This window comes from Giraffa tippelskirchi, chromosome 9 (genome assembly GCF_054371585.1).
Source record: "Giraffa tippelskirchi isolate mGirTip1 chromosome 9, T2T-mGirTip1v1.2.pri, whole genome shotgun sequence".
Lineage (NCBI taxonomy): Eukaryota > Metazoa > Chordata > Mammalia > Artiodactyla > Giraffidae > Giraffa > Giraffa tippelskirchi.
The window spans coordinates 29,663,812-29,690,467 of record NC_137283.1 but is presented as its reverse complement, the minus strand read 5'-3'; the positions used below and the strand labels follow the sequence as shown (position 1 = coordinate 29,690,467).

The following is a 26,656-nucleotide window of genomic DNA, read 5'->3' as shown; positions in this document are numbered from 1 at the left end:
ACAAATACATATGGTAAGAGCCCAGTGAACATTATTGTTCCCTCACTGTTTGTCTACAGCGCATTCTTACCCAGTACTGCCTGTATTTCAGCCTCTGTTCTAGGCACTGAGACAGTAAAAGTGGACTTTGTAGTCCAGGTTAGTGTCTGGATTTGGTTTTAAGAATCGTGATAAGTCATTAGACAGTTATAAGTAAAAAAATAAGATTTGTATTTCTGCGCCGAAGGTGAGGGGAGTAAGGGAAGGCTGGACAAAAGGGACGGAGTTCATCGTGTTTCCTAGATCATCACACACTGCCGTCTTGGTCTGCGTGAGTCTCCTTTTTCTTCATTTATATTTGTATTCTCTATTATTCACAGAACTCACTCCCATGCTCCCCCTACCACAAGTAATCATTCTAATCCATTTGATAACCTCTTTTTTAATTAGTGTGTGCTCTTGTAAAGCAAATACTATACTACAATGCAAAAAAGTAAAATGGGTGTTTGAGGAGGCCTTACAAATAGCTGTGAAAAGAAGAGAAGTGAAAAGCAAATGAGAAAAGGAAAGATATACCCATTTGAATGCAGAGTTCCAAAGAAAAGCAAGGAGAGATAAGAAAGCCTTCCTCAGCGATCAATGCAAAGAAATAGAGGAAAACAACACAATGGGAAAGACTAGAGATCTCTTCAAGAAAATGAGAGATACCAAGGGAACATTTCATGCAAAGATGGGCTCGATAAAGGACAGAAATGGTATGGACCTAACAGAAGCAGAAGATATTAAGAAGAGGTGGCAAAAATACACAGAAGAACTGTACAAAAGAGATCTTCACGACCCAGATAATCACCATGGTGTGATCACTCACCTAGAGCCAGACATCCTGGAATGTCAAGTCAAGTAGGCCTTAGGAAGCATCACTATGAACACAGCTAGTGGAGGTGATGGAATTCCAGTTGAGCTCTTTCAAATCCTCAAAGATGATGCTGTGAAAGTGCTGCACTCAACATGCCAGCAAATTTGGAAAACTCAGCAGTGGCCACAGAACTGGAAAAGGTCAGTTTTCGTTCCAATCCCAAAGAAAGGCAATGCCAAAGAATGCTCAGACTACCACACAATTGCGCTCATCTCACATGCTAGTAAAGTAATGCTCAAAATTCTCCAAGCCAGGCTATAGCAATATATGCACAGTGAACTTCTAGATGTTCAAGCTGGTTTTAGAAAAGGCAGAGGAACCAGAAATCAAATTACCAACATCCGCTGGATCATCAAAAAAGCAAGAGAGTTCCAGAAAAACATCTATTTCTGCTTTATTGACTATGCCAAAGCCTTTGACTGTGTGGATCACAATAAACTGTGGAAAATTCTGAAAGAGATGGGAATACCAGACCATCTGACCTGTCTCTTGAGAAACCTATATGCAGGTCAGGAAGCAACAGTTAGAACTGGACATGGAACAACGGACTGGTTCCAAATAGGAAAAGAAGTACGTCAAGGCTGTATATTGTCACCCTGCTTATTTAACTTATATGCAGAGTACATCATGAGAAACGCTGGGCTGGAAGAAGCACAGGCTGGAATCAAGATTGCCGGGAGAAATATCAATAACCTCAGACATGCAGATGACACCACCCTTATGGCAGAAAGTGAAGAAGAACTAAAGAGCCTCTTGATGAAAGTGAAAGAGGAGAGTGAAAAAGTTGGCTTAAAGCTCAACATTCAGAAAACTAAGATCATGGCATCTAGTCCCATCACTTCATGGGAAATAGATGGGGAAACAGTGGAAACGGTGTCAGACTTTATATTTTGGGGGCTCCAAAATCACTGCTGATGGTGATTGCAGCCATGAAATTAAAAGACGCTTACTCCTTGGAAGGAAAGTTATGACCAACCTAGATAGCATATTAAAAAACAGAGACATTACTTTACCAACAAAGGTCCGTCTAGTCAAGGCTATGATTTTTCCAGTAGTCATATATGGATGTGAGAGTTTGGCTATAAAGAAAGTTGTGCACCGAAGAACTGATGCTTTTGAACTGTGGTGTTGGAGAAGACTCTTGAGAGTCCCTTGGACTGCAAGGAGATCCAACCAGTCCATCCTAAAGGAGATCAGTCCTGGGTATTCGTTGGAAGGACTAATGTTGAAGCTGAAACTCCAATACTTTGGCTAGCTGATGCGAAGAATTGACTCATTTGAAAAGACCCTGATGCTGGGAAAGACTGAAGGTGGGAGGAGAAGGGGATGACAGAGGATGAGATGTTTGGATGGCATCACTGACTCAATGGACATGAGTTTGGGTAGACTCCAGCAGTTGATGGACAGGGAGGCCTGGCATGCTGCAGTTCATGGTGTTACAAAGAGTCGGACACAACTGAGCAGTGCACTGAACTTGTAAAGCACGTGTTGTTTTTCATTCTATGTATGCTTATACATACAGTACCATGTCACATAACTTCTCTAGGAATTTTCTTAATATTTGTTAATTTGTTTGTGCCTGTCTGATTGCTTCTGATGGTTGTACAGTATTCCAAAGCATGAACCCATCATAAATTTTATGTCCTTTAATGAAGCAATGAACAAGTACATTACTTTCAACTCTTCACTACCATAAAGCTAAGAGGAACCCCCTCATACATGTTCCCTTAACCTGTGTTGAGACCCTCTCTAGTTCTTAAGAACTCCAAAATGCCACCCAAGGAAGGTTCCTCCTGTTTACCCTGTTTCAGGTATATGAAGGCTCCTATATTCCCAGACCTCTTCCAGTAATTTGCATAATTTACCTGTCTAATCCTTGTCAATATGACACACATAAACTGATGAGTCATTATTGTTTTAATAAGCATTTTCTAAATATTAATGAATATGGATGTCTTGATACATGTTTTTAATTTTCTGTAGTGCCTCTTCATATTTTTCACCTGTTTTTCCATTGGTATTTCTATTTCTTGATGTGTAGAAGTTCTGGACATTGAAAACATTTTTTCCAATCTGCCATCTCTCTATTAACTTTGCCCATTACACCTTGCATTTGAACAAATGTTTAGATTCTATTATAATCAAATTTATGATTTTTTTTTTCTTACCGCTTGTACTTTGGGTATACTTACTTTAGAAATCCTTCCCTACTTTAGGTCCTAGAATTATTCTCCTACATTAACTTCTACTTACTTTACATGTTTACCTTTACATCTTTAATCCATGAGGAGTCTACACTTTCATGTAGTATTACAAAGGGATCTAGCTGTATTTTGCTCCATGTACCTGAGCTAGATTTATATTTCCTAATATTATCCAATAAATCTGTATTTTTTAATGTTTATTACTTTATTTGGCTGTGCCGGGGTCTTAGTTATGGCACGTGGAGTCTTTGTTGCAGCACACAGAATCTTGAATTGCAACACGCAAACTCTTAGTCGCAGCATGTGGGATCTTCCCTTCGTCAGGGAAGTCCCAGTCTCTATTGTTACGGTTCTGGCAATAAAATATTAAGTTTACTGAGTTTCCTATATATACAATTATATATATAATATATATGATTGAGGTGGGAAATCCTTAGAGGCAGAAAACTATAGAAAGAGCAATTTGCATTCCTATCTCATCCCTTGGTGGTAGCTATATTCTTCAAGCATGAGGGGATAGACTGAAAAAAGCAACAAGGAAGACATTATACTATATATAGTATGTATATAATACTATATATAATATCCATATATCCATATATATCGATATATCTGTGCAATCCATATACATATATATATATATATATATATATAGACTGCAGCATGCCAGGCTTTCCTGCCCTTCACCATCTCCCGGAGCTTACTCAAACTCATGACCATTGAATCGGTGATCCCACCCAGCCATCTGGTCCTCTGTTGTCTTCTTCTCCCCCGCCTTCAAACTTTCCCAGCATCAGGTGGCCTAAGTTTGGAACTCCTGCTTTAGCATTAGTCCTTCCAATGAATATTCTGGATTGATTTCCTTTAGTTTTGACTGGTTGGATCTCCTTGCAGTCCAAGGGACTCTCAAGAGTCTTTTACAAAACCACCGTTCAAAAGCATCAATTCTTTGGTGCTCAGCGTTCTTTATAGTCCAACACCCACATGCATACATGACTACTGGAAAAATCATAGTTTGACTAGATGAATATTTGTTGGCGAAGTAATATCTCTGCTTTTTAGTATGCTGTCTAGGTCAGTCATAGCTTTTCTTCCAAGGAGCAAGTTTCTTTTTATTTCATGGCTGTACTCACCATCTGCAGTGTTTTTGGAGCCCAAAAAAATAAAGTCTGTCACTGTTTCCACTGTTTCCCCATCTATTTTCCATGAAGAGATGGGACCAGATGCCATGATCTTGGTTTCTGAATGTTGAGTTTTAAGCCAGCTTTTTCACCCTCCTCTTTCACCTTCATCAAGAGGCTCTTTAGTTCCTGTTTACTTTCTGCCATAAGGGTGGTGTCATCTGCGTGTCTGAGGTTATTGATATTTCTTCCGGCAATCTTGATTCCATCTTGTGCTTCATCCAGCCTAGCATTTCTCATGATGTACTCTGCGTATAAGTTAAATGATATATATAAATGTATATATATGTGTAGGTATACACACACACACACACATATACATATCTAAGGTTCTATTTTTTTTCTGTAAAGTTTTTTTTCAAAATTAGTAACTTCTGTTGCTGTCTTAATTTTATATAATGTTTCTTCTTCTGCCATTCAAATCAACTAGCAAATTTTTATTTATTGCACTTATTGCACTTTCCACTTTAGAATTTCTATTTACTGATTCCATGTTTTTATTTAAATTTCCTATCTGTTCATTCACTAATTTATTTTCCTTTAATCATTGAAAGTATTTCCATTCTTGCAAGATAATTATAATAACTGATTAGAAGTATTACCTAGTAAATCCAACACTTGGGCCTTTTCAGAGTCAGTATTTTTTAAACTGCTTTTCCCCCCTATGAATATGGACTACATTTTTCTGTTCATTTTCTTGTTGGTAAATTTTGGTTGAAAACTGAACACTGTTTGCAGTATGTGGTAGCAACTGTAATTTTCTTTTGAGCATTATTCAAAACTGTTTTTTGTTGTTGTTAAAGGAGATATTAAACTTCCTGAATTAAAATTGTACACATTGACTCAGTATGTATGCAATTGCTGATATCCATTTTATGACTTCCTTGTTGCTTTTTAAAAATATATTCCCAGTACCTGCGAAATGTGACTAAAACCAAAGAATTGAAATCCTTAGAAATAAGGACTTCTCTCTTTGTAGTCTACTGTTTCGAGAAATTAATCTCTAATTCTCAGCTACTCAGTCAGCTTCAAACTCTGTATTCTCTCAAGCCATTCATCTCACCTTTCTGTCAGTATGGTTTCAATTGGTTATAGTACACACCCAGTTAAGTATCAGACTCCGAGATCAGATTTCATATAGTTCTGTCTTTCAAGACTGTTATTTCTCTGTGATCTCTGCCTTCTTTCTTGAGCATCTCCCATCCTCAAACTTCCCCCTAGTTTAGTTATAAGTGATTTGATTTCTTTGTGCTCTTATGTTGGGGTCTGACATCTTCTTAGAATCTCACATTTCTCATATTTTCCCTTTAGATTTCCAGCTTCTTTCCTACACCTGTAATCCGATCTCCGGTACCTTTAGCCAGAACGCTACAGTCTTTTGCCCCTGCCTGGTTCTCAGCCATAGCCACGAGAGTAAAGCAATATTGTTGAACTGGAGACTTTCAAACTCAGATTCTTGTCTCTTACAGTTGCAATCCTTGAGGTTAAACTCTCCTCTGGTTTCTATCTGCTCTTAGATGTTTTTAGTGTCTTTAAATAGCTTTTAACATATAATATATTATAACTCTTACCTAAGAGTGAACATAAACATTATACTTTTCCACCATTAAGAGAAGTTGACTTTCAGTTATATTTTAATAAATTTGTTTCCTGGTCATCTGGTTTGCATTGTTTCTAGTAAGAAATCAGGAGAAATTCTTACCTTGTTCTCCTATACTTATTTTTCCCTGTGACATCTCAAGATTTTTTTCTTTACTATTGGATTTTAGTGATCTGATTATAATGTGCTGAGGTGTGGTTTTCTTTTTTCTCCTTGCTTGGATTTACTGAATGTTTTGAAAATGTGAGCTGATAGTCATCAAATTTGAAAAGTTTGAACCCTTATTTATGTAAAAAAATTTCTTCCTCAGCCTCTTTCTGGTACTCCAATTACATGCATGTTAGTCTAACTGGATATTGTTCCACAGTCCCCTTAGTATGGTATTTTCTTTTGCATTTTTTTGGGGGGGCCTGCCATGTGCTTCAGTTTATATAGCTTCTGTTACTATGTCTTCACATTCATTCATCTTTTCTTCTCTAGTATCTGATCTGATGCTTTGCTTCTCAGTTAATTATTATCTCAGATATTATAATTTCATTTCTATAAGTCCTGTCTGGTTCTTTTCATAGCTTCTGTTTCACTAATAAAAGTTTTTATTCCCCCCTCACTATGTTTATAATTTCTATTAAACCCTTGGAAATTTTGTAATTGCTCTTTTAAAATCCTTCACTGATAATTCCATTATTTCTGTAATTCCTAGGCTTTTAATTCAGTTATCTTTCTCCTCACAAATGACATCTTCCCATTTATTCCTCTATTAATTATTTACTTGATGGCAGACATTGTGAATGCTGTTTTATTGTGTAGATGTTTAGGGTTTGGTCAGTGGCTCAAGGGGATCCTTACACAGATTTTTAAGGGCCTGTGCTTTTCCCAACTCTCTTGTCAGGAACCCTGCCCCCATATATTCCAGTCACTTCAAAGCCCCAAACTGTTCTGTTCTCCTCAGTCCAGCAAAATCCCCTCCTCTGTTTGGGTCCCCCTACCCTGTGCCACAGTCTGCAAGTGTCTTTATGCTGAAATGGTGATTATGGGTCTCAGCTTGTTTGCTTATCTTCTCTCAGATACGCAGTCTAGCTTTTTTCCCAGCATCTGAAAACAGTCATTACATATGTTTTGTCCTATTTTATAGTTGTATACAGAGGGAGAGGTGATTCAGTACAGTTACTTTGTCATGACCACAAATAGAAAAGGGTTTTAAGTCTTTTAATATCTCAGTGATATGTAGAAAAGGCTGCTCCCAGAGACTATGATGAGGCTACAGCTAATAGAATTAAATTACTCCAGTTACTGGGAGAAGAGTATTGTGTGAGTGTAAAATCAGGCTGACTCTGGAAAGAAGGAACTTGAATTAGGTAAACTCTTAGTGTCTTCTAAAATTCTGGATTCCATGTTTCTACACTTAATGTAGAAGTTAAGATACTTTAGGTTACAAGTAATAGAAAACAAAGAGATCAAACTGAATTAAACTAAAGTGAAAGTGTAGTGTTAGTCGCTCAGTCATGTCTGATTCTTTGTGAGCCTGTGGACTGCAGCCCACCAGTCTTCTCTGTCCATGAAATTCTCCAGGCAAGCATACTGTGGGTTACCATTCTGTCTCCAGGGGATCTTCCCAATCCAGGAACTGAACCTAGGTCTCCTGCATTGCAGGCAGTGTCTTTACCATCTGAGCCACCAGGGAGTAAACTAATTAGTGTATTGAAGGCTTCAGGACTGAACTGATCCAGGGATTCTGTGAGACTCATCTTCCCATCTCTTTAGTCAGTTTTCATCCAAGTCTAATTCTCCTCCTGGTAATGTAGCTGTTAATGCCTCCCTGTCACATCTTTGTTCCTTTAGGTCTAGAGGGCAATCTTTTTTTTTTTTTTTGGAGTATAATTGTTTTACAATGTTGCATTAGTTTCTGCTGTACAACAAAGTGAATCACCTATTATATGTGTATACATATGCCCCCTCCCTCAAGAACTTCTCTCCCATCCATCCCCTCCCCACTCAGCTAGGTCATCACAGAGCACCAAGCTGAGCTCCCTGTGCTATACAGCAGCTTCCCACTAGCTATCTGTTTTGCACATGGTAGTGTATATATGTCAGTCCTACTCTCCCAATTCGTCCCACCCTCCTGTTCTCCACCTGTGTCCCCACAGCCCATTCTCTATGTCCACATCTCTATTCCTGCCCCAAAAATAAGTTCATTAGTACCACTTTCCTAGATTCCATATACGTGCATTAATATACAATGTTTGCTTTCTGACTTACTTTGCTCTGTACGACAGACTCTAGGTCGATCCGTATCATTATGTGTGCTCAGTCACTCAGTCGTGTCCAGCGCTTTGCGACCTCATGGACTGTAGCCTGCAAGGCTCTTCTGTCCATGGGATTCTCCAGGCAAGAATACTGGAGTAGGTTGCCATTACCTTCTCCACCATATCACTATAAATGACCCAATTTCATTCCTTTTTCTCTCAAGAAAAAGTCCACAGCTTCCCTGTAACTGGGCAAACTTGGATCATACATTTATTCATGAGCTAACTTAGAGTTACTATACTTCTAATTCAAAGGAAATAGAAAAGCCTTGATTAGTACACTTTTCTAAACTGATTCTGTGACTAGAGAAATGTGATCAGTTTTATTGGTTTAAACAAATTAGGGCTCCTTCCTAGTATTGGGCCTGCTGTTGGCAGCGACAGAATAGAGGAAAGGAGCAATGGATGTTGGGATGACATCTCTAAAGCCCATTCTAATTACACTCAAAATTTTGAAAATATACTGCTTTCTGTTTAAAGCATATGTCCTAAAGTGTTTCATATAGCACAAATTGCTTTCTAATTCATAGATGCATTTGTCAAGATGATGGAAGGGCTCTTAATTATTGATATACTGAGTGAGGGGGGGAAGCAACATTTAAGATACTTTATAGCAGAAGATTGGTTTGTAGTTCATATACTGAAATTTGTAGTGGTTATCTCTGAGTCAGAAAATTATGATAACTTTTTCTGGGAGTCCATATTTTCTGTTTTTCTATCTTCTTCTACACTAGACATGTATTTCTTATGTAATTGGAGAGAATAAATAAATCCATTAAGATGATGCTTGTGAAATTACAAAAGGAAACACTATTTCAGCATGAGGAGAAGCAATCAGTGTTGTAGCTTAGAACTATGGTTTGTGGACTCAAGTGACCTAGGTTATGGCCTGTATTTACCATATACAACTTCTATAAAATGGGATAATTTCATGGTACTGTTACTTGAATATGTCAGGTACTTTATAAAAAGCCCTCTCAATAAAAAAAAAAAAAAAGTGATTTAATGTAACATAGGAATTGGTGTAAGGTAGGAATTTTTCACATTTTGTAGGTAAGGAAACTCAGGCTTTCATAGATTATATAAATGTCTAAAATAACGCAACCAGTAAGAAGAAAACCTGGTTTGAACTCACATCTGCCCAGCTACAAAGACCTTCTTCTTCCCTCTGTTCAAATGAGTCTGAAACTTTGATGCACATCAGAATCACCCAGAGGGCTTGTTAAAACATAATTCAGAATTATGGGTTCAGCAAGCCTGGGGATGGCCTGAGAATTTGCATTCCTATCAGGTTCTCTGGTGATGTGCCTACTGCTTGTCTGAAGACCACATGCTGAAATCCACGGTTCTCCACTACATTTTCAGTTATTGTGCATGCTCAGTGATACAGGAATTTTAGCATAATCCTCATACATGCAAGTGTCAACTGCTCTTTATTTGGGTGTTTGTTTTCTAATCCCTCGTCTTTGTGATCTTTGTATTCCGGTAAGATCTTCAGGTGTGTAAAGAGGCTTAGAAATCCTCCCTTCAAGTCACTATTCTTATTACTTTCCCCAGTCCAATGCCCTAAATGGTTTTCTAGTGGTCTAAAAGAGTTCACACCCTTCCACTTCATAATGCAATTTTAGGGAGTAAATAAGCCACAAAACAAAATCTGTTATCATATCAGTCCATTTATCAGGGTTTGGAAAGCATTAAAGTAATTTATCACAAAATCATGTCACATGAATGAAAAGCTCTCTGTAAGCTCCTGGTTTCATTTTAAACTTGATTTTTTTCTCCTTGTTCTACAGCTCTATGGATGGATTGGTAATAAATTTGCCCTCTGGGGCTTTATTACCTTAAGGATAGCTTTTCTCTTTCATTATTGTATTGAGATTTTCTACCAGCCTCAAGGTTTGGCCAGGAAGATGATACACAGTCTGGCCCAGAGATACTGCGTACTGTGTACTGAGCAGCAAAATGTGTTATTATTTTCTGCTTGTTCCTTTTCTTAAATCATGTTATCCTAGAAGGACTAATGTGATCACCTTAACAATGGTCAAGTCACCATTTAGCTATTTATCATCGATCTAGTTAGTTAACCTCAAATCATCCTCTAGTTAGTGTCTGTCTGACTAGAAGATAGATTATTTTCCCTAAAATTATTGATCAAAATAAGAAGGAATCTTCTTAAATGTCTTGTATGATGGTGAACTCCCATTTACTTTATATTGAATTTGATAGTAGTTAGAGTAAATGTCCTCATGTTATGCAAATATACAGATACTTATGATTAGGATTTGACTTTTTTTGGAGTCTGTATAGTACTTCTATCATTTTTATTTCAAGAATATTTCATATCTAGGAAACTGAAATAAAACAGCTTAGTTAAGATTCTTTCATTATGAGAAACAGGAACCCACTCAAGCTGCGCCATCTTAAGCAATAAATGGAAGTATTTTACAAATGCAGGATGTCTTCCAAGGGCAGGAAAGACTGATATTCTAGAGGGGGTGAGAATGAGGAAATGAGTATTCAATAAGAACCTGGCCAACATTCTCTCTTTTTCTTGTCTTGTCTTTTTTCTTTTCTACTGCTTGAATCTTCTCTCTCTGCAAGTAAGCTTTTCAGCTTCTTTGTACATATGAAGGACTAAAGACTCTCCCATGGCTCCTGAGAATACATTCTCCAGTCAAGAAGCTTTTCACTTCCATTCCTAATTCTAACAGAAAGAATATAACTGGTTCACCTTGGATCAGATAGTTAAGAGTACTGACTACAGTATGGTTGCCAGAGGCCTAGCTTCGAAGAGTAGAAAAGTTTTCTAATAATGTTGTTCACTGTGAGTTGAGAGCAAAATACAAACTATCTTCTTCTTGAACATTTTTTTTCCTAAAAAATCAAATACTTTAGTAATTGCATATTTGGTATCAAGTAAACCTTTAGTAACAGTATATAGTATATAGTGAAATAAAGTAGTGATATTTATTTCATCTGCCCAGAATCTCTTCTCTCTCTTCTTATAAAACCATCTCACTTTTCAAAGTTAGCTTATGAATTGTCCCCATTCCCTAGGCGTAGGTGATAGGGTAAATCACATGCTTCTTCTCTGTGCCACAGTGACCAGGTGGCATATGTAACCCATGCTGGCCAGAGAACCACGTCACTGTAGAGTGATTGGTGTAGGCATAAGCATGTAATCATGTCCATCAGATGCTCCCTGAAATTGTATATTTGAAATTGAAGGGGAAGAATGTTTTCCCTTCAAATAAGCTATGAGGACATGAACTTAGGCTTGTTACCATTCCTGCCGTGTGGTGTAAGAATATCCTCAAGTATAAAGTCTACAGGCTTAATCGGGGAATGCCAAAAAATATCATTTGGGCCCCTGGGACCCACCACACCTGAAGTGTACCTTTAAATTATGAAAGTCAGTCAAAGTCCTTCACTGCTGTTGTTGTTGTTCTTAAGGTAATTTGGGTTGGTTCTCTAGTAGCTGCCAGTGTGAGACGTGGGTTCGATCCCTGGGTCAGGAAGATCCCCTGGAGGAGGAAATGGCAACCCACTCCAGTATGCTTGCCTGGAAAATCCCATAGACAGAGAAACCTGGTGAGCTACAGTCCGTGGAGTCGCAGACAGTCGGACACTACTGAGCAACTGAGCACGCATACACACACACACTCTAGTAGCTGCAGCTGAAAGAGTTTAACTGAACCCCCATGTTGTATTTCTCAGGATTGACCATGAAATGCTAATGGGGAATTCAAGTCCATAATCCTTTATCCAAAAGCCTTTGGGTCAAATCTATTTGAGAATTCAGAATTGTTTGGATTCCAGAAAGGTACAAAGATGCTTATACCATGCATTTTGTAACAAACACCTCAGGATCTGGGGTTCAGAGCAGCATGCCATAATCAAACATGTTAGAACTTCTTCAGCAACATGTAAGAATATTCATACCAAGTGAAATAAATGAAATCTATGAATCAGCTTATGTTAACTTAGGTCTGGTGACATTTTTGCTTCCAGTAGAAGCAAGAAAGTAATTTGTTTAGTTTTCAGAGCATTGCATTTTGCAGTTGTGGGTAGAGAGTTGTGGACATAATGGTTGACTGAAAGCCTCAACTAGGTGCAGACACTGCTGATCCTTGACTGTGCCTCTGCTGAGCCACACTCAGGAGTTCTACTGAGTGGAACCTGCAACCTGTTCCTGATACCAGTGAAAGTCACATAAACCCAGCCATAATGGAGCTGCAGAAAGCTCAGAAAGCTGCATCTCCAGCTTCAGCCTGTACTTGCTATGTAACCTTAGGGTCATATTTTGTGGTTTAGTGAGATAGCACATGTCAGGCACCTAGTAAGCTGTGAAGAAACATTTGATCTATTCTCTTTGTTTCCCATCTGTTCAGTGACCTAAACAAATTACCCTTGAGTTGGTGTCCCAGCTGTGACTGCTCAGGTATGACTGTCTCTGGTTCATATTCTGAAATCTTGACTCAGACAGGGGGCCATCCCTAGGGCAGTTGATACCCTAAGCTCATCCCAATTAAGTAATGGGAAAATATCACTGCCCCCTCTAGATCCCTCCTGCTGTCTTGCTAGTGGTGGACACCATTGTGTTAGGCTAAAAAATGACTCCACAAAGATACCCACGTCATAATCCCCAGAACTTGTGGGTATGTTGTGAAAGGGATGTTGCAGAGGTGATTAAATTTGGGTCAGTGCAATCGTGAGATTATTCTGCGTTATCCTATCAGCCCAATATAATTATAAGAGGCCTTGTAAGAGAGAGGCAGCTGGTCAGCATGGGGAAGGGGCAGTTGGCCAAGGAATGCAGGCAGCCTCTAGAAGCTGAAAAAGCCAAGTGTATAGATTCTCTTCTAGAACCTGCAGAAAGACCCAACCCTACTAACACTTGCCTTTAAGCCTAATGAGATTGATTTTGGTGACCAGAACTATGAGATAATAAATCTTTGCTGTGTTAAGCAACCACACGTGTGGTGACCTTTAAGCCTAATGAGATTGATTTTGGTGGCCAGAACTGTGAGATAATAAATCTTTGCTGTGTTAAGCAACCACACGTGTGGTGATCTGCTAAAGCAGCAAGAGGAAGCTAATACAGTACTCAAGGGCAGTCTGTAAAAGAAAAAGGGAAGAACATTTTGCCCGAGTATTAAATAGAAGGGATGGTGTTCATAAGCAGCATTACTGACAGTCAGCAAAAGGTGGAAACAACCCAAGTGTCCATCAGCACAAGAATGGATCAGTAAAACGTGGAATATGTTTAGATACAATGGAATAATATTTGGCCATAAAAAGAAACAAAGTTCTAATACATACTACCATCTACCATAGATGAACCTTGGAAGCATGCAAAGTAGAATAAGCCAGACAGAAAAGAATATATTAATGTATGATTCTACTTTTATGATGTACCTAAAATAGGCAAATTCTTAGGGACAGAAAATAGAGGTCATCAGGTGCTAGAGCAAGGAGTGATGGGAAGTGATTATTTAATGAGTACAGAGTTTCTCTTTGGGATGATAAATAATCTAGAGGTAAAGAGTGGTGGTAGTTGTCCAACATTGTTTATTACTTAACGCCACTGAGTTGTACACTTAAAAATGGTTAAGATGGTAAATTCTAAGTGTTTTGTTTTTGTTTTTGTTTTTGTTTTTACCACAATGAAAGCCAATAAATAGAGGGATAAGGTATCTTACTACTTTACCTTGGTGTTTCTTGGAAGGGTAGAGTGGAGTGATCCGATGGTATTTATCTATGTGTGAGTGCATGGTGCTTTATTTATATATATTTTTAAAGCACTTGTAAGTAGAGTAGAGTTGCCTTTTCCCTTTAATCCTGAAGATGCTCTCCATATGCCTGATCCCGACAAAGAAATACCCATACCCCATCCCCAGCCAAACTCCAGACTGCTAAAGTGTAAAGCCATCAGAATACACTTGACCCTAAAGCTAGTCTTGCTGAGACAGTCACCAGAGAATTTGTTCCTCCCTGAGTTTATTTTTCTAGGCTCCAAAATCACTGCAGATCGTGATTGCAGACATGAAATTAAAAGACGCTTACTCCTTGGAAGGAAAGTTATGACCAACCTAGATAGCGTATTAAAAAGCAGAGACATTACTTTGCCAACAAAGGTCTGTCTAGTCAAGGCTATGGTTTTTCCAGTGGTCATGTATGGATGTGAGAGTTGGACTTTAAAGACAGCTGAGCACCGAAGAATTGATGCTTTTGGACTGTGGTGTTGGAGAAGACTCTTGAGAGTCCCTTGGACTGCAAGGAGATCCAACCAATCCATCCTAAAGGAGATCAGTCCTGGGTGTTCATTGGAAGGACTGATGTTGAAGCTGAAACTCCAATACTTTGACCACCTGATGCAAAGAATTGACTCATTGGAAAAGACCCTAATGCTGGGAAGGATTGGGGGCAGGAGGAGAAGGGGACGACAGAGGATGAGATGGCTGGATGGCATCACTGACTCGATGGACATGAGTTTGGGTAGACTGCGGGAGTTGGTAATGGACAGGGAGGCCTGGCGTGCTGCGATTCATGGGGTCACAAAGAGTTGGACACGACTGAGCGACTGAACTGAACTGAACTGATAGAAATATAATAAGTTCATGGTGGTTTACTTGCTAAGTCGTGTCCAACCCTTGGGACCCCATGGACTGTAGCCCTCCAGGCTCCTCTGTCCCTGGGATTTCCCAGGCAAGAATAGCTTCCATAGGGGATCTTCTCAACCCAGGGATCGAACCCATGTTCCCTGCAGTGCAAGTAGATACTTTACTCCTGGGCCAAATCCAGTATTTTCAAAACTTCAAGCAAGCCAAGGTCAAGATTTGTGTTATATTTGCACGCTGCTTATACTATCTCACTTTGTTTTTCTTTGAATCAGTCATTATTTAGGGGCCGGAGGGAAGCAAAACCTATCAGCCATCACCAACAATAGAAATCTGAGCACTTTTGCCCACTGCATCTGGGTATCAGAGTCAACAAGGAAAACACCACATAAGTGAGCAATGGATGAAACAGTGCCTGACTCATGCAGAGAAGAGGCAGAGGGAGATCTGTTTCAGTCCCGGGCATTCATGCGTCAAGGCCAATGAGACCCCGCTAGCAGCTATCATGGGGCAGCTGGCCTTCACATACCCGTCTTGCGCCATTGCATGAAGGACCTCATCCCCTCCCCAAAGGAGACAGAGTGGTGAAGTTGGCCAGGTACCAAATGATGCACATACTTAAGCAGAACCAAGGAACGCACCCTGAGTTTGAAGCAGATAACAGGCCCAGCACAGGCTGTGGGGACTCTGTCTGTCAGTAAGGAATTATTCCAGACCCAAGGCCCATTCTAACGTGGCTGTGTGGGGGTCAAAAGACTGCATTCACAAGGTTACCTTTCTCAGCAATTCTCATTCAAAAACGCTTTTTAAAGTACTATTGTAAATATGAAACTGGTATCAATTGTCATGAACGGTAATAAGAAATAAATACTATAAAAAAGAATAAAAACGCACCAAATTCTCATCACCACCTGTCAAAGGATTGAGGCTTGTTTTTCCTCTCAAATTACAGGGAGTTGTCAAGTCATCCTAACGCTAAACAAAGATGTTCTCTTTGACTTAATGAAAAGATTTGGATGAGTTTTACAATGGAAGCTTCATTTTCAGATTGAGATTCAAATTTATATTCAGCATCGTGGCCTGTCACCATGTTACATTGTCTTGATTTTAATACCCATTTTTTTCAAGCCTGTTTTTTGAGAATCACAGATTTTGTTGGCCATCTTATTTTAATGGTGGGGAGACAGATACCTGACAAGGAAAGGACTTTCTGAAATTGTACCACTAACAATAGTTAATCTATATTAAGAGTATATGACATTGAATGCTACCAGCTGCTTGGGACATGTCACTTCTTTAAACTCTCACAGTGGTTCCTGTAACATTGCCTCACCATTCTGCAGACAAGACTTGGAGACATTAAAATTCTGGCCCAAGCACACACATTTAGTAAAGGACACCATTAGACCAACCAGAACTTCCAGAGTCAGCAACCAGTATATTTATATTTGATGGCTACCGCCTCTAGCCTTTCATGTTCCTGGGCTTGACTAGACGTGAATGCTTTTCTTTCCAATGGCAAAGCTTTATATTAGGTTTCCTGTGTGTTTTAGTGTGTATTTTTATCCTCTCTTAGAATAAAATCAAAATAATCACTGAGCTTGTATGCAGAAACATAGCTGATGAAATTTTAATCAATAGTACGATATTAATTTTAATAAACATGTATTAAACCTAAATGGACTGTATTTTTATTGTTATTTAGCTCACTCATGTTTTAATCCTTTTTTAAAAAGGGTATCTATTAATAATTCTGGTCTAATATTATACCATGAGTAAAACTTGTTACAAGTGTAATCTTTCTAAAATAGCAGTGAGTGGAAAAGCATGGGAGGACAGATAAATAAAAGCCATCTTTCTCCTGAGCAGAGAAACTTTGCTTTTCTTTCCACTCAGCTGCTTACTTCTGTATAGTAACAGACTGAAGAAGATCATGTTGCAAAATTTGGCATCTCCAGAGTTTATATTTTTCAGAATATTTAATAAAAGGCCACCAAATGTTAAAATAATTATCCATTTCCTGTATGTGTGCAAATTTTTCCTACTGCTAAAAATTCTTAATTAAAAAAATTAATTAAACATGTTCTTCTAACTAAGAAGCAATTGTAGACCTTGCACCCAACAGTGAAAAACTTTTATTTCCTTCATGGTTGTCTTAATTGCCCTCCCATGAAGGGGAATTCTGGTAGATACATAAAGACCTTTCTCTCCTGAAATTGCTACCATGAATTCTTTTTTTTTTTTAACCCAATTTATTTTCTTACAATGAAATCATGTTAGCATACTAATATAGTGTAGTATCTTGAAAACACTTCATCCATTTAAATTTAAAAGATTTTGTTTCATAAATAGAGGAAAGTCAACAAGATGAAGCAAAGTATGAAACACGAAACTAACAAAAAGTTGGGATTTTGTTTACTGTCTGCTCGGTATGCGTCTACCCTAGCATGAATATTAGATGAGAAACATGAATCTGTGGTTCCATTTGAGGGTTTCAGTTCTTGGGTGCTTTTTATAGGATCATCATCTCCCTACAATGAGGGTTATCATTTTATTATTTATATTTTAAAAACATGTACTGTATAAACTGACTTGAGATTCTATTTCTTATGTAAGATAAGCTCCATATATATGCATATATATATAGGGGCTTCCCAGGTGGCTCAATGGGTAAAGAGTCTGCCTGCAGCACAGGAGACACAGGAGACGTGGGTTTGATCCCCTGGCAGAGAGCATGGGAACCCACTCCAGTATTCTTGCCTGGAGAATCCCATGAACAGAGGAACCTGGCAGGCTACATAGAGTCGCAAAGAGTCAGACATGACTAAAGCGACTGATTATTTTCCCATATAGGTAATTTCAGAGTACTAAGTAGTGTTCCCTGTGCTGTACAGTAGGTCCTTATTAGTTGTCTATTTTATGTGGGTGATGAGTTTAGATGCAAATATTTGAGTCCTAGGCCACATGGGATACCCAGATGGATGTTCCCAGGAGGAAGTTTATTCACTTCTGTCTTCAAAAGACATTTTTCTTATAGTTCCTCTGTGCTAGGCACTGTGCTAAGATGCTAGAAACACATAAATGAATAAAATGAAACCTATTTTTGAGGGGCTTACACTCTACCAGGAGGATGTAAATATTTAGTCTATTAGTCATTCAATGAATCACTATGCTGATATGCTCTACTTTGCTCTAGGCTTTGAGTGCACAGAAAAAAAAAAATAGTCAAGTTTCCTACTCTTATAGGATTAACAATCTGGTATGGAAAAATAGACAATGAACAATGTTTAAAATATAGTAGTCAAGATAGTGGCATTGAGAGAATAGTACAGAGTGACTTGGAGGGGAGTTATTTTTGAGTTAGATAGGCCTCAGCTAAAGAGGTGACATAGAAGCTGAGATGTCCATAGCAACGATCAGTCCTTTGGATGAATTAGAGCAAAAGCATTACAGGCCAAGAGAGGTGTAAGTAGAAATAGTGAAAGACAAGATGGAATTTGGTGTATCTGGGGGCAAAGTAGAGTAAATGGAGGGGAGAAAGAGATGAGTGTGTGTCAGTGAGAACCACAGTGGTCAGTTACCACTGACTGTTTTCCTCATTAAGCTGAGGTTAAATCATGCACCATCTCAAAACACAAAGATAAGGTGAATTCACATAATAGCCTTGGGATGCTTAGAACAATGGTTCATGTCAGTGTTTCTCAAATTGTCTGTTAAGGAGGAAACCATTTTCTTTAGTATTTTAGGCTAAAGTATTCATAAAGTACAGTAAATATGAAATAGAAATTGAAATGGTAGGACACCCAAGCTCATTTTTAAATGATGACATTCCACAGTCATTGTCTGATTGCTAGAACTGCTTCTACATTATTAGCCTCAATTTCTGTATTTATTTTGTTGTGGATTGACCATGGACTGGCACCAGATCTTAGAACACAATCTGAGTAGCACTGGACTACGCAACTGATAAAGCTTGTATTTTAAAAACTGGTCATTATTTACAGACCCCATAGGCATGGTTTCCTTTCCTGTTGTTTAATAATATTTGATTAGAAAAATTATGTAATTTCATCTTATATCCTGATGTTAATGGGGTGAGTGTGTGTGTACATATGTGTCTGTGATCCTATCAAGAATTTATTAGGCCCTTGATTTCTTTAAAGTACAGTAATATATGAGCCCAATGTTCCCAGTGTGCTTTTGGCATTATTTATGAAAAACAGTCTTTAATTACCAAGCTTAACACATTATCCTTGGTGGAGACTCAAATCTCTTTTCCAACTTTAAACTGAGCAAAAGCTTTCATCTGGCAAGGTATTGAAGCCCACTATGAAAATTTTGTGCATAGAATTATCACCAAGAGCTATTTGGCAGCTTCTCCATCTCAATGAAAAGGACTCTGTATTTTATCTTCGCACAAATAACTCTCACCACCATATAAATTATTTTCTCAATTATCTTTCAACCTTTTTGCAATAAGGTTTCCTGAATAAGAACTGGAAATATCTACATCACATTCCATGTCACATTTCTTGATCCAAATTCTTTTAATTAGTTACTTAGCCCAAATCTATTTCAAGCACAACAATTTCCTGTATATCTGGAAGAGTGGTGGGAAATTTTTACCTCATCTAACCCAATCACGGACCATAACCCCATATTAATCTGGGAGACAGCCAATGCTTTTCTCTGGAGTGATATTACTTCTCATTTAGCCTGCAAAATATTTTTGCATTGAAACTGAAATTTCGTAATTGTGTAAGAGATTCTTAGCACACATTTTCCAGTTGATCCCAAGTGAAGCGTAAGCCATAGGAGTATCTGACGGCATCCTATCCAATCAGAACACTGCCTCTTTCATTTTTAAAGCAGAGATTTTATGCTCTTGGTAGGGAGCCAGGAGAAGTGCTGGATCAGCACACTCAATTCCAAAGGAGCATCTAATTTTATTGTCTCCCTCTCTGAATTTCAGAGAACAACGGGCTAGCCATAAGTCTAAAGCGTGGCTCAGATTGTTAAGTCATTTTCAAATCAATTGCAGTCTTGATCCAGTTTCTCTTTTCACGTTCTTGGTAGCAAGCATTCTCTGTGATGCACTTGAAAACAACTGACAGCTCTGCATGACCACCTGTACCAACAGATATCACTTAAACTTGGGCAGTCTCATGAGACATTGATTGTTGACTGTGGTCTGGAGTTTTAGTGCAAAAGCTTGTGTGAAAAAGGTGCATTGTTGAGCTTTGCTGGAGAGTCTTCCTTTGTTGCCTCAGCAGTAGCTTCGAATGGAACCATTTCTAATACACTACATGTGAGTTGGAATAAAAGGCTTAAAGTGTAGTTATCTGAAAATCTAAGGAAACATTTGACTCTATCTGAAAGAATCACATGTTAACTGCTTATCAAACTATCGATTTTCATTTCACAAAATGACTGATACCTCTGTGACTCTGAGGAGAAACACTACACTTTTATTTCAAGGGTAAATTTTTTTTACTACGGTAGATACAGACAATGGATATAGGCAGAATCCGCTCTCATTAATTCCTCACTAATTTTCTCAGGTGAAGTGTCATATTGTTTACATACAAAACACTTTCCTTCAGGGGATAAATGACCGCCTTTGTTTGCAAAATCTGCTCTTTGTTTTCTTGAAAAACATAGACTTATTCATGGTTTAGAAAAAAAGCTGCTAAATGTGATTCCAAAACAAACTGGTACTACTGACGTGTCTCAAGTGAGCCCCGCAAAAAAAAAAAAAACTGTGCCCTGGATTAACACAAGCCAGTTTCGAATTTCTAGGAGTCCATGATCGGTTCTTCTCAAAGGTAACTTTTTGGGAGGGCCAGGGAGGTCTTGAAAAATACAACAAAAACACACTAAAAATCTTGACTGTGTTTAACAGAAACTCAAAGGGGAGAGAGAAATAGTAGCCTGAGGTAAAACAGAAGGGGGAAAAAATTCTTTAAATTTCTAAGCAGGAACTTTCTCAGTCTTGGTTCCTTTTCCTTGTCCAGTGAAGCACAGCTGTATCAAGGAACAGCTTCCACATGTCTGGTGGGCATGGATAAGCTACCTCTCAAGGTTCTATAGGCCGCCAAGCAAACATCCTGGCCACAGCCAGGCAGGTACCACATGTTTAGAGATGCTGAAATCAGTCCACCCACTTTACTGTTCTCTCCCATTTTAAAAGCAGTCATAAAAATGCAACAGAGACTTTCTTCCTCCAGGCAGTCCCTTTCTGTGTTTCTTTTGTTGTTCTGGCTTTTCTGACTGATTGCTGTTCTCAATCAACATCCCCCTTCACTTGCAATGCACTTGAACAGCTGGACTGTTTTTTTTTCTTCTTCTTCTTTTTCCTTCCTGCCTTCCTTTTGCATCCTTCTCTTGGCACAAAGACTTCCATTGCTGGTGTTCCTTCTTCTTCTCATGCTCGGGTCTTCCTAGCAGACTCCTGGCTTCTTTCCCTCCCTGCCTCCTTGCCCCCATCAAGCCCTCTACCTGCTCAGCGCCACCACCACGCGCCCTCATCCCGCATCCCCCTGCTGCTAGCTCCTTCTCCTCATCTGCTTCCTACGTGTCAGGCAGGCTCTGCTCCACAATTTCATCAGGTGGCCTGGGGGTGAGGGTGAGCACGCTGTCACTTAAACTCCCTCCATCGCCGCCAGCCTGAAATGGAAAGTGTGATAAATGGAACCGTACCAGGCTCAATTTCGTCTGGAAATTTCAAACTTATGATGTTCAAATAGGTTCATAAATTCCCCCAGAACGCCTCTCTGCTCTCCCTAATACCCAATTGCAGGTTTCAACTGAGCAGGCCCCTCTACCTGCTTTTACAGCCCACGATACTCAGATCTTGGCATGCATCTCGTGCCGTGGCTCTGGCATGTTTTTAATCTAGTGCCCAGTCTGGAGATGCAGCCACCGCATATATATTCGCTGATTCTTTTCCAGGGGAGGAATGTTGACAGTGGACGACAACAGGTAGTCTTCAAAGGCATTTCACTTCAGGGCTGCTTTTATTTTTCTCTGTTTCTAAAAGCCAGCCATGGCTTTGTTGTTGGCAAATATGTTTCTACATGTCCCATCCTGGGGAAAAATCGTCAAGTGGAGAATCTCCAAAATGTGCTCTTGTTTTCTCGTGGAGAGAATGGCTTTTCTTCCCCCATTTTCTCCCTCATTTATGCCCCTTATCTTCAGGAAATAAGTCTTACAATAATATGAGTATGCATATCCAAATGACAAGCAGAGAAAGGTCAACTGTGCCTTTCTATTGGGAGCAAAGACTAGTAACATGAGTTTGTTTAATAAAATTTGAGCTAGAGTCCAGTTAAAAGTATAAAAGACTAAACAAGAAGTTAAATAACTTTTTCATTAATGTGAAATTACAGAATCAATACAAGAATTATTTCTGCATCTCCCTTGACTATCTTTTCTAACTCATATACCTCACCAGATGTAACTACTGCTTTTTTCATACTAAATTGACTTATTACATTTAGATCACGTGTCTGTAGAGATACATGAGTTTCATGTTCTTTTCAAACAAATGGGATCATTGTGCATGTTTTGTTCTACAACTCAAAATGTACCTTACAGCTTTGTTCTTATTACAGACAAATGTCTTCATTTCATCTTAATTCACGTCTGTATCAAGTTTTAAAAAGTATTCCTCTAGTAACAGTTAAATAGTCCATATTTTTTCCTATGTTTTTCACTATGACAAATAAAATTTCAGTGAATATTTCTGAATAGATACCCTACTGTACATAATTTGATTTTTTTTTCCTACAATAGATAGCAGGAAATAGAATTACTGGACCAAAGAGAATGCCCATTTTTAGTTTTCATAAGTATTGCCAATTTGCCCTCAAAGTTGACTTTAGCAAAATGGTGTGCCTTCTTGTGGCTGTTTTTTTCTGTCATGCCATCTCTATCCCCTCCCAAACAGAAAGTTAGCAGCCTGCTGCTGCTGCTGCTGCTAAGTCGCTTCAGTCGTGTCTGACTCTGTGCGACCCCATAGATGGCAGCCCACCAGGCTCCACCATCCCTGGGATTCTCCAGGCAAGAACACTGGAGTGGGTTGCCATTTCCTTCTCCAATGCATGAAGGTGAAAAGTGAAAGTGAAGTCACTCAGTCGTGTCCGACTCTTCACGACCCCATGATAGGACTGCAGCCTACCAGGCTCCTCCGTCCATGGGATTTTCCAGGCAAGAGTACTGGAGTGGGTTGCCATTGCCTTCTCCGTAGCAGCCTGAACCAGAAACAAATGAAAAAGAATTTTATAAATTTAACATTTTCTTCCCACTTTCTCCAGGTTTATAACTTATGCTTTTTTGCCTATCTTAATTTCTATAATGTTAAAAGAGAACATGTTTTCTCAGTGTAAATGCTTAAAAGAGAACAAAAGGACTAAGAATAGTTTCTTATGCTAAGTTGTTGATGTAAAAGAAGTTTAAAAAGGTACACAAATGTTTTTCATATTAAAAAGCATTTATTTAAAAAATATTCTTTCTAATTTGAAAACGAAAGCTAACTTTTAGTATGGTCTATTAATTACATGAATTTTATGGATAGCCTCTAATGTGGATGACATGCCCACCCACACATTGTAACAGGGTAGTGATTTAAAATTAGTAGAAAAAGCAATTTATATTGAAAAATTCAGGTATTTGAATTAAATCTGTGTGAATTTCAAAACTAGGTATTTCCGGGTTATTGACCACATTCAATATTTTGCTTTGTGTGTAGTTGCAGTCTTGAGGTTTTTAATTCAGTCCTCCAATAAGTCCAGCCATAGCTTTAAAAATATCATATTCTTTGGAGCAGGAGATTCACAACATCATTCTTTAAACACAAATGCTCTTGGTAAAACAGGTTTGGGAAATGCAGCGCACCTCCACCCCTTTCTTAGATGTTCACAATCACATTGGCAGGTCAGAGGCTCCAGAAGTCTTGTAATGCCAAAAGCTGTCCACCCTGTTTGTCTATGATAATCTATTTTTCACATAAAATTTTTAACATCCTCTGGAACTGCTCTTACAGGCAATGAACTTTGAGAAACACTGTGTAAGTACAAATTGTAAGAAGAGTGAAAAATATGAAACCATTGAGCTTCAAAGGGAATGAAAGCAAGCTACATTAAGCTTAACAGGAAAGTTGATTCTAGATCCTGAGGAAGGAAGCTGATGACAAAGGCATAGTATGGACTGGAGAAAGCCACAGCAAGGTGATACAACTGCATTCCACAAATATTTATGGAGTGCCTATTCATACCAGGCCCTGTTCTAGGTGCTGTGAATAAAGCAGTTACAAAAACAAATTAAAAAACCTCTACCTCTGTTAAAACGTTTCAAAGTGTTATTTACTGAGAAACTCAAGTTCCTAAAGTCAGTAAATGGATATGTTAAATTAAGCATTTCTATATATCAAAAGAGACCATGAAAAAAAAGTTTTTAAGACCTACATGGGGAGAATATAAAGAACACCTACAAATCAATAAGAAAATAAAAAATAACCCAATTAAAAAATGGGAAAGAGACATCAATGGAGGAAGAAATCAAAATAGACAATAAATATGTATGATTCTCAACCTCATAAATAATGAATTAAATGCAAAGTCATACCATGAATAGAAATGATTTCACAGCTAAAATAGCAAAAGTGAGAGTATAACAATACCACATAGAAGCAAGAATGTAAGGTAGTTCCTAACATCTCTCATGGGAGACTAAATTGGTTTAACTACATTGGGAATTGTTTGGGCCAGCCCTGTCTAAAGAAAATAAAATATGAGCCACAAATATAAGCGATGCTTTCTAGTGGCCACATTTTAAAATGGTAAAAGAAAACAGGTAAAGTTAATTTTAATAATGTATTTTATTTAGACCAATATATCCAGAATATTATCATTTCAGCATATAATCAATCTAGAATTCTATCAGTGATATTTTATGTTCTTTCTTTTATGCTGTTGCTGAAACCAGTGTGTATTTTACACTTGTAGGACATCGCAACTCAGACTAGACACATTCCAAATGTTCAATAGCTACAAGGGCTCAATACAAGGGCTCAACTGACCATACTGGCCAGTGAGCACAAGTCCACATCTAGTCAAATCCATATAGTATTCCAAGAAAACCCCTGCAAATTTGTACCAAGAGTTTAAAGAATATTCATTGTAACCTTATTGCAATTTTTTAGATGGAAACAATGCATATGTCCATCAATGAAACAATGTGTTTCTGAATTGCAGCGTATTCGTATCATACAAAATGACAGAGCATGAAAATAAATGGGGGAGAGCCATACTTCCTGTAAAAGTGTGCTCTACAATAAAGACAAACTTCAGAGAAATACTTGGAGTTTGTTACCACCATGTAAAGTTCTCATACCTCCAAAACAATATTACTTATTCCTTCAGTATCCATCCATATATAAAAATAGCTTTAAGGCATATAAGGAAACAATATTAACCCTGTATGATGTCGTTTACCAAGGCGGGGGCGGGGGGGCTGGCTGGCGAAGATAGAAGAGTGGGACACCAAGAATTGAAATTATTAATTTATTAGTGATGTTTTATTTCCTAACTTAGGTGGTATATATGCTTGTATATGTCACATTGCTCTATATACTTATTGTGTCTCTGAAATATTTCAGAATGTTTGCCAAATGTGTCCAGTTTTCTAATTGATGAGATTAAGATTTATGTTCATGGATATGTGGTTTATTTCCTGATTTGTGTGTGTGTGTGTATGTATATATGTATATATATATACATATATAGAGAGTAGACATTCACATTGTTTTCAGAAGGAATATACACTCTGTCTCCACTTCTCCTACAGTCAGTGCCTCTTTGGCCATAAAGTTTGGTTCATGCCTGTTTAAATAAGAGATGAAGTTACTTAATAGCAGCAACGTCCAGCCCAAACCTAGATGCAAGAAACAGCAGAGAGCTCACGAGCTGGAGATCTCGCAAGGGCAGAGGGCAGCATTGTGTTGCCTTGGGTGTGTGTGCAGATAGGGCTTGTTGACGGAAGACAAGCAAGTTACTCAGGGCTGCTTGCCTGAGTCTGAAAATGATTCTCTGACCAGAAATTATTCTGTTCTGGTTCTTCTAGCCTGGACAGAGCGGTGAACACACGGATCTCAAACATCCCATCAAGGTGATTGCAGTGTCACGGCCATCAGATGGAAACGCACCCCAAAGCAGGGGTAAGTGGATGTTTCTTCAGCAGTCAGCATTTTGAGAAATGTATACGACATTGACACCAAAAATATATTGTAAAAACCCACCAGATGTCAAACCGCCACCTTCGTTACTGCTCCAAAAAGTTCATAAAGCTTCAAAGACACGCCCACCAAAAGCCAGTTAAAAGGAAATCATTTTTCTTTTTTAAAGGTGGTTGTGGGTGGGGGTGGGGGGTTAGTTCTCTACAGTATGTATATTCTTTGAACAATATAAAGTATTATTGTATTTGATGGGTAATAAGGTATGATCTGTTGTGCGCCTTACTAAAGAACACTGCACTCCAATGTAACACACTACTTGTAGAGTCTACATTTGAACTATATTTTGACAATTTACCTAATTATAAATTTATCTGGGATGATAGAGAACACTTTCCTCCCCATCCCTTCCCAGGGCCTACAGAATGATAATCTCATTGGCCAGGTTTCGTTCTTATGACAGCAAGTCTCTAAGTGTGCTACCAGCAGCATCAGCACCACCTAGGAACTGTTCAGAATGCAAATTAGCATATTCCACTCTAGATTTATTGAATCAGAAACGCTTGGTCATGGAACTTAGCAGTCTGTGCTTTGAAAAGCCCTTCAGGTGATTCTGAAATCAG

General features: G+C 38.5%; 1 long non-coding RNA gene across 1 annotated transcript in view; it reads left to right on the top strand.

Moving 5' to 3' along the window:
• LOC145520893 (uncharacterized) overlaps positions 1 to 26,656 on the top strand; it is an 867,842-nt gene that overhangs the window by 587,998 nt on the left and 253,188 nt on the right. The window contains exon 8 of the long non-coding RNA XR_014064880.1: positions 25,925 to 26,018. This is a non-coding gene — a long non-coding RNA (uncharacterized LOC145520893). The remainder of the gene's footprint in view (positions 1 to 25,924; positions 26,019 to 26,656) is intronic.